This window comes from Pongo pygmaeus, chromosome 6, assembly GCF_028885625.2.
Source record: "Pongo pygmaeus isolate AG05252 chromosome 6, NHGRI_mPonPyg2-v2.0_pri, whole genome shotgun sequence".
NCBI lineage: Eukaryota > Metazoa > Chordata > Mammalia > Primates > Hominidae > Pongo > Pongo pygmaeus.
Genome location: NC_072379.2, coordinates 101,545,727 through 101,555,394, shown reverse-complemented (window position 1 = coordinate 101,555,394; position 9,668 = coordinate 101,545,727).

Genomic DNA, 9,668 nt, shown 5'->3' with positions numbered 1-9,668 from the left:
TACTAGGAAACTACACTTGAATATCCCATTGGAAACTCAATATCAACTTGTCCAAAGGGAATTCACTGTGGCCCCTGAATCTCTTCCCATATTTGCAATGCTAAACAGCCAATCATACCTCCATTCACCCAAAAATCCAAACCACCCGGAAGCTCCTCTCTTTTTCCATCTTCCACATTCAATTGATAACACCCCTTTCCTGCCTCTTCAATCTACTCCAGGCCCATTGTCAGTTTTTTCACCTTACTACCTATGGGATCTTTTACAAATGAAACTGTTACAGCTATCCCGTTATGAAGAATCCACCAGGGAGCACTTGGTCACAATAAAGTAAAGGGTCCTTAGCATGGCAGGTGGGGCCCTTCATGATCTGACTCCCATTTATCTTTCCAGACTCATCTCCCTCCACCTACCCGGCTGCTATGCTTCGCAGGTTCAGCCCACAAGACTCATGATGTAATGTAATAAAGGACCACCAAGGTTATTCTCTCATGTTTCTAAAACAAATGTGTGTTAACCAAAAATAAATACAAACATGCATACATATATACAAAAACATTTAGGTATAATCACAGGAAGCACCTAGGAAGTTTTAGCAAGAATTTGTATTCAATTCTAATATACTCCATGGTATTAATTTATTAGTCATTATTTACAGTCAATATCTTAGAACATAAAGCCTACAGAAATTAAGTGCACCAGAGTAGAGCCAAGAAATCAAAGTACTTTGACTACTCCCAAAGTAGCCCTACACCCACAACAGTATCCACAACTTCTTTTCTTTTTTTTTTTTTTTTTGAGACAGAGTTTCGCTCTTGTTGCCCAGGCTGGAGTGCAATGGTGCAATCTCAGCTCACTGCAACCTCCGCCTCCAGGGTTCTAGCAATTCCCTTGCCTCAGCCTCCCAAGTAGCTGGGATTACAGGCTCCCACCACCACACCCGGCTACTTTTTGTATTTTTAGTAGAAACGGGGTTTCACCAGGTTGGCCAGGCTGGTCTCCGACTCCTGACCTCAAGTGACCCTGCCGCCTCAGCCTCCCAAAGTGCTGGGATTACAGGCGTGAGCCACTGCACCTGGCCTATTTTAAATGATTTCTTAACTGACTGGATTTTACTGGCAGAGTCATTGCTATTTTTGTTGTTTGGAAATTTTCATCATGGATGTCATATTCCTTTAATTCTTTCATGTTTGAGGATGTCTGCTTTTATCTTTATACTTGAATGACATTTTTGTCTGGATTTAATATTGTTGGGTCACAGTTTCATTTTCTCAGAATTTTATAAACATCACTCCATTATGTTCTTGAGTTAAATGTTTTGGAGAAGTCTGAGGCTAGCCAGATTTTTTCTTTTTTTACCACCCTTAAATGTGACCTGTTTTATCTGCCTAAAAACCTAAAAAATTGTTCTTGAAGTTCAGTAACTTAACTAGGCTATATCTTAATGCTGAGTAATTTTTGTGTCATGATTTTTATCAAAATTTTCAAAAACATAGTATGTTTTCATTCTGCAGTTTCACTTCTTCCTTCATTTTAGAGAAAGTCTCTTTGAATACATATTCTGGCATTCCATTCAGTATGTTATCTTTTCAAGGACTGCAGCTCTCCTTATGCTGAATGACTTTATCTGTCCTTCATATTTATTAGCATCTCTCTAATTTTTTAAAGCTTTGTCATTTTCCTCTACTTTTTTTGTGATTATCTCAAGACACAAGTAGGCCTACACAAACATGCCCTACTAATTTTTGGCAAACGTGCAGAAGCAATTCAATAGACAAAGAATAGCCTTTCAACAAATGCTGCTGGAACAATTAGATGTTCATATCCACGGCTCCCCGCTCCCCAACTTCCAATGAACCTAAACCTCACGCTTTATACAAAAATTAACTCAAAATGAATCATGGATGCAAATATGTGACATAAAACCATAAAGCTTTTAGAAAAACACGTAGGATAAAATATTTGGGATATAGGAATAGACAAGGAGTTTTTAGACCTGATATCAAAAATATAATGCTTAAAACAAGATTAAAGCCAGGCGCGGTGGCTCACGCCTGTAATCCCAACACTTTGGGAGGCCGAGACAGGCAGATCACCTGAGATCAAGAGATCGAGACCATCCTGGCCAACATGGTGAAACCCCGTCTCTACTAAAAATACAAAAATTAGCTGGGCATGGTGGCACGCGCCTGTAGTCCCAGGTACTTAAGAGGCTGAGGCAAAAGAATCGCTTGAACCTGAGAGGCAGAGGTTGCAGTTAGCTGAGATCGTGCCACTGCACTCCAACCTGGTGACAGAGGAAAACTCCATCCAAAACAAACAAACAAACAAAAAAAAAACAAGATTAAAAGCTTTTGCTCTAAAAAAGATGCTGTTAAGAGGATGAAAAGACAAGCTACAGACTGGGAGAAAATATTTGCAAACCACATATTCAGCAAAGGACCTGTGTCTAAATTATGCAAAAAACCCTCTCAAAAACAGTGAAAAAAAAGTGGGCAAAAGACATGAACAGACATTTCACTGAAGGAGAAATACAGATGGCAGATAAGCACATGAAAAGATGTCCAATATTATCAATCACTACAAAATGCAAATTTAAATGATGAGCTATCACTACACATGTAGCAGAATGGCTCAAGTGAAAAACAGCAATAACACCACATGCTGGCAAGGAGGTCGAAAAACAAGATCACTCATACATTACTAGTGGGAATATAAAACTCCAGAGTAGTACAGCCACTTATTATACAATCCAGTAATTGAACTCCTGGGCATTTGTCCCAGAAAGATGAAAACTGAAGTTTACACAAAAACATCTACACGTATATTCATAGCAGCTTTACTCATGATAGCCAAGAATTGGAAATAATGCAAATGTCCTTCAACAGGTGAATGGTTAAACACACTGTGGTACATTCTTACCACGGAATACTACTCAGCTCTCAAAAGGAATGAACTACTGATAAATGCAACAACTTGAATGGGCCTCAAGGGTATTATGACAATACCAAAAGGTTATATGCTATATGATTCCATTTATATAACATTCCTGAAATGACAGAATTATAGAGATGGAGAATAGACTCGTGATCCCCAAGGGTTGGACTGGGGAGGGGAGAAGGGCAGGGACAAGAGGGAGATGAGTATGGCTATGAAAGGGTGGCATAAGAGGTTCTTGAAGCGATAGGACCATTCTCTATCTCAGCTGTGCTGCTAGTTACACGAATGTACACAGATAAAATTGCATAGCGTTAAATACACACAAATGAACGCACATAAAACTGGTAAAATACGAATCAGTTCAGTGTATCGTATCGACTTCAGTTTCCTGGTTTTGATATTGTTTCTATTCATGCAAGATGTTATCGTTGGGGCAAACTGGATGAAAAGTATATGGGATCTCTCTGTATTATTTCTTACAACTACAGGTGGACCTACAATTATCTCACAATAAAAAGTTTAATTAAAAGAAAAAATGAGGTTACATTTCCAAAACCTTTTTCTTTTTATGGGAAGGGGACAGTGGGAGAAGAATACTGCTTTCTATCTGTTGACCGTTATGTATTATAGTCATGCATCCAAGTACACACACACACACATCACAAGAGCTCTTACACAAATTGAAATAGGAAGAGAATCTCAGAATTGTTCATCTGGCCGTAACTAATAACATAATAAAGGGAACTGAAGATGAATTGGAGCAAAAAAATCTTTGCATGTTTCATAAAGCGTTTCTGATCCAGCCTTTTCTACAATGGTTGCTGGTGATGAGGGAGCGATTAGTGTGCTATGAGATGTGTAATGTGACAGTTTGAGTAGCTCCCTGTGTCTGACTGTGGTGCTGGCAGCCTTTGTGCACAGTCTGGTGTCATTGAAGTGCTTCGGCTTTACTCCTTTTTGTCTCCTGCCTCTTGATGGAGGTTACACTGAGTAGGAAGCAGTCCCTGAGTTGAATGTATAATCACCATGGGAACTGAGGCTACAGTTAATCCCTGGGAATGTGGCCCATGGCCCCCATATGCCTTTTGTCAAAATCCTTCTTGTGCACTGTTTTTTCCTTTTTCTTTTCTTTTCTTTTTTTTTTTTTGAGATGGGGTCTCTCTCTGTTACCCAGGCTGGAGTGCAGTGGCATGATCACAGCTCATGCAACCTCCGCCTCCCGGGTTCAAGCTATCCTCCCACCTCAGTAGCTGGGATTGCAGGTGTGCACCACCACACCTGGTTGATTTTTTGTATTTTTTGTAGAAACAGGGTTTTGCCATATTGCGCAGGCTGATCTCAAACTTCTGGACTCAACCGATCCACACGCCTCGGCCTCCCTAAGTGCTGGGATTACAGGTGTGAGACACTGCACCCGACCTTCTTGTGCACTTTTTAATGTTCTGAATGTTTCTGAGTTTGAGTGAGTGTATATGTCCCTCCCTATGTGTGTATATGCTTTACTGGTTAGCCGATTTGTCCTTGAGGACAGAAGCTGAAAAAAATATGGGCACTTTATGCAAACAACTTCACATCCTTCAAGCTTCTGCTCTGTGCCCATTAGAAACCAACTATTATATAATCAAGGATTTCTTTAAAACTCCCACTTATCCCCATGCAAGCCACTATATCTCTTCTATAGGAAACTAAGCCCAGCCTGTATGATACTAGTGAAACCTGATTTTTTATCTTCATCAACTTCATTTCCCCATGGTCTATGATGATCCCAAATTGTGAAGCTCTTTCTGTGCTCACTGGTCTTTCTGGGATGGTTGAATCATGAATTGTTTCCTCATTTTGTTCTCCAGAATTCCTCTATTTGGTGCTCCTTGACTGACCCTGGATTGATGTGTACTGAGAGTTTCTGCCCCAACTTCCATTCATTCCACAAACCTTCCTGGAGATTCTGTATATCTGTTGTGGAGACCAGCAGGGCCTTCTAGACAAGTATCTTGCTCTAGATGTCTCCAGGGTACCTTTAGCAAGAGGCTTGGTAAGGTGAAAGTGGGGGGAAGGGAACAGAGCCCAGATCTAATTTCATGAGGGAAAGCTTTAGTAAAGATCTCAACACAAATTTTCAAGAATACCAAATCGCTTGGGTCCCAAAATGCTGTTATTGAGATGAGTATAAGATTCTTACAGAAGTAAACCGAACCTATTTTCAACATCTGCTCAGTTGTTTGGTATCTGAAAACATAACAGGAGATTCAGAAAATGCAGGGATGGTGATTTTCCAATTAAGTAACCTAGAGCATTGTTTTAGTATTGACTTCCAGGGAGAAAAGGTAGTCTACTCAGTTCTATTATCTATCTGCCTGGATCACCTGCATGCATCCTCCTCTTCACTCCTGGCTGATTTCACTAGTTTTGGGTGGAGAGCTCTTATCTTGCAGTAGAAATTTAATGGTAAAAGTATTTTTTTTTTAATTCCCATCAAATCTATAGGGTGGCAAGAAACTCTTCTATTATTGATCTCTTTTTAGTTTTAGTTTGTGATAGGCAGAATTCTAAGATGTCCCCCAATAATCCAAGCCCCTTTATAATCCCCTCCCTATGGAATCTCATTCCTATGATTAGGTTACATTATACAGCAAAGGTGAAGGGATTTTTCAAATGTCAAGAAAGCTCCTAATCAATTGACTTTAAGTTAATCATCTAGGAGGTTATCCTGGGTGGACTTTACCTAATCAGTTGAACCCTTTGTTAGAAGATCTAGAGGTAAGAGATTCTCCCTGCTGGCCTTAAAAAAGCAAGCCACCAAGAGTTCTACAGCTGCCAGGAAATGAATTCTTCCAACAGCTTTGTGAACTTTGAAGAGGACCCCAAACCTTAGGTAAGACCGCTGCCCTGGCTGATGCATTGATTGCAGCTTTGTGAGACCCTGAGCAAAGGACCCATTCTCAGACTCTTGACCCATGAAAACTGTGAAATAATAAATGTATTGCTATAAGCAACTAGGCTCGTGTTAATTTATAATGCAGCAATATAGACAAATACCCCATTTAATCTCCAAAAGTGGCTGGGTGCAGTGGCTCATGCCTGTAATCCCAGCACTTTGGGAACCTGGGCGTGGTGGGGCGGCGAATCACTTAAGGCCAGGAGTTCAAGACCAGCCTGGTCAAAATGGTGAAACCCCATCTCTACTAAAAATACTAAAAAATTAGCAGGATGTGATGGCGCGCACCTATAATCTCAGCCACCCGGGAGGCTGAGGCATGAGAATCACTTGAACTCAGGAGGCAGAAGTTGCAGTGAGCTGAGATCGCGCAACTGCACTCCAGCCTGGTCAACAGTGCGAGACTCTGTCTCAAAAAAAAAAAAAAAAAAAAAAAAAACCTCCAGAAATGTGGCAGGCTGTTGCAGAGTGGCTGTTTTGTTACCTTGCTTTTATTGTCAGTCTCTTTCAATATGTCCTACCAACTAGACAGGGATAGACAGAAAAGAAAAAAAAATACCACTTAATATCAGGTTCTAAGCCTATATTTTGCATATCAAAGAAGTATAAATAGAAATTCTTACCTTAATCTCCCATTTCCTGCCCAAAATATAAGATTTTCCCATTTAATACAAGTCATTACCAGATTCTTTTTTGTTTGTTTGTTTTTTTGAAATGGAGTTTCGCTCTTGTTGCCCAGGCTGGAGTGCAATAGCACAATCTTGGCTCACCACCTCCGCCTCCTGGGTTCAAGCGATTCTCCTGCCTCAGCTTTCCGAGTAGCTGGGATTACAGGCATGCACCACCATGCCTGGCTAATTTTGTATTTTTAGTAGAGATGGAGTTTCTCCACGTTGGTCAGGCTGGTCTCAAACTCCTGACCTCAGGTGATCCACCTGCCTTGGCCTCCCAAAGTGCTAGGATTACAGGCATGAGCCACCAGGCCCGGTCATCAAATTCTGTTAATTCTACCTCCAAAATGTATCCCAAGTCCATCTTTTTCTTTCAATTCCCATTCCATCCTAGTTAAACCACCATCACTTATGACCCAGACAACTAAAACCATTTTCCTACCTGGCTTCTCAGCATTGTCTCTTTCCCTCCTCTAACTCATTCCTGACCAGTCCAAACTGATACTAAAATGCTGAAGGAAAGATTCCATCACTTCAAAGGTGCCCTATTGTCCAAAATCCAGAGTGATCTGGGCCCTCAAAATAATCTTTTTTTTCTTTTTTGAGACAGAGTGTTGCTCTATCACCCAAGCTGGAGTGCAGTGGTGTGATCTTGGCTCACCACAGCCTCCGCCTCCCGGGTCAAGCGATTCTCCTGCCTCAGCCTCCCGGGTAGCTGGGATTACAGGCACATGCCACTGCGCCTGGATAATTTTTGTGTTTTTAGTAGACACAGGATTTCGCCTTGTTGGCCAGGCTGGTCTCAAACTCCTGACTTCAGGTGATCTGCCTGTCTCAGCCTCCAAAAGTGCTGGGATTACAGACATGAGCCACCGCACCTGGCCTCAAAATAATCTTGACCCGTTTTTTTTATACCCCACAATTTTTTAGCCCTGCTGATTTTTTTGTTTGTTTGTTTTTCTCCACCTTTGCACATGTTGTTCCCTAAGCCTGGAATATTCTTCTTTGTCTACCTCTTACTCATCCTTCAAATCTTAGCTCAAAATAACTTCTACAGAGAAGCCTCTGCACATACTCTGTAGCAGATACTCCTGATGGCCCATCTACATCATGTGTACACAGTTAGTGCATCCACCCCTCAACCAGAGCAGGTGTGGCTGCTGTGAGCCACTCACACTTGCACACTTGCACCTTTCTTCAGAGCATAGACTTTGATTGATGGGAATTGCCTTGCTGAAAGATTCCTGGAAGTTTCTTCTAAGGTGGCTCTTCTAAGCCAATTATCGACAGATGTGGGGTAAAACCATTCAGCCCCCTTGTGTCTGAACGGATAGACTTGGCCCTGCAGTTCCTGCTCCAGAACTCCCTGTGGGGTCAGGCTGAGTCTAGAGTTCTCTTGAAACAACAACATTGCTCACATTCTTTTCCTGCCCTATCCTGCTGCCCTCACTCCCTTACAAATTTCTCCGGAGAGCCTGCCCTTCATGAATCACTGCATGAAAATGCCCACCCCAAATTCTGCTTCTAGAAAACCTACCTTACAACATCCCCGATAGAAATTATATTCTTCGGCCAGGCGCGGTGGCTCACGCCTCTAATCCCAGCCCTCTGAAAGGCCGAGGCAGGCAGATCACGAGGTCAGGAGATGGGGACCATCCTGACTAACACGGTGAAACCCCATCTCTACTAAAAATACCAAAAAAAAAAAAAAATTAGCTGGGCGTGGTGGCATGCATCTGTAGTCCCAGCTACTCGGGAGGCTGAGGCAGGAGAATCGCTTGAACCTGAGAGGCGGAGGTTACAGTGAGCCGAGACTGTGCCACTGCACTCCAGCCTGGGCGACAGAACGAGACTCTGTACAAAAAAAGAAAAAAAAGATATTCCTCATTATTTTCTCATATACACCCTCTTTTCCTTTATTGCACTTTTCAAAAATAGCAAGTTTATATCTGTTTGTGGATTTATTCATTTTTTCTGTTTGCCTATTAGCCATGAGGTTGATGAGCTGTGAGTTCTGTGAAGGTGGAGACCACACCTGTTTCATCTTCCTTTGTGTGCCCAGTATCAGCAGGGAGCTCAGAAGTCATTGAACGGATGAATGAAATTGTGAGTTTGGTGTCTTTCTTCAAGACGAGTATGGCTGGCATGGAGCTTAGATAGATCTCAAAGCCCCAGCCAGGCGGGGCACGGTGGCTCACGCCTGTAGTCCCAGCACTTTGGGAGGCCAAGGTGAGCGAATCACTTGAGGTCAGGAGTTCAAGACCAGCCTGGCCAATGTGGTAAAAACCCATCTCTACTAAAAATACAAAAAATTAGCCAGGCATGGTGGCGTGCACCTGTAGTCCCAGCTACTCGAGAGGCTGAGGCAGGAGAATTGCTTGAACCCAGGAGGTGGAGGTTACAGTTAGCCGATATCACGCCACTGCACTCCAGCCTGGGCAACAGAGTGAGACTGTCTTGAAATAAATAAATAAATAAGCCCAGCCGAGGTTTAGTCTTCTAATAGTATTCCCTGCATCCCTGTGGCTCCTATTCACTGGGACCAAGCTAGGAGTCTCTTCTCCCAGAAAACGAGAAATACACCCTGCACTAACAATAATGATTTCTGTGATTCTAATCAATTCATACGCCTGTATCCTATAGAGATTTTACAATAGTATGAGCCCTTTTGTCTCTTTGTTCATTCATATTCAGATCTATGTAACCCCTACTAGGTACAGGCACTGTTTTAGTTGCTGTTGCTATAGCACTGAACAGCAGACAGGACCCCTACTGTCATGAAACTCAGTGTCTACTAGGGAGGGGCAATCACTGACAAAGAAGCAAACGTAACAGGTAATGATGAGTGCTATGAGGAAAAGTAAAGAAGAATAAAGGATGCACTCTGTTAGACAGAGGGGAGGAAAACCCTCTTTAACTACAAGTCATTTGAGTTCAATGCTGCATTATAACACAATATATAGTCATAGAATAATAATATAGTAATAATAAGTACACTATATTTCTTTATGCATTTCTAAGTGGAGGCACTTAGAAAACAAGGCTTCAGGAACTTACTCTTGCTTCCTAAGTAGATACAGATGGGAGGAGAACACAGTTATGGTCAAGTGGTGGTATTTGTC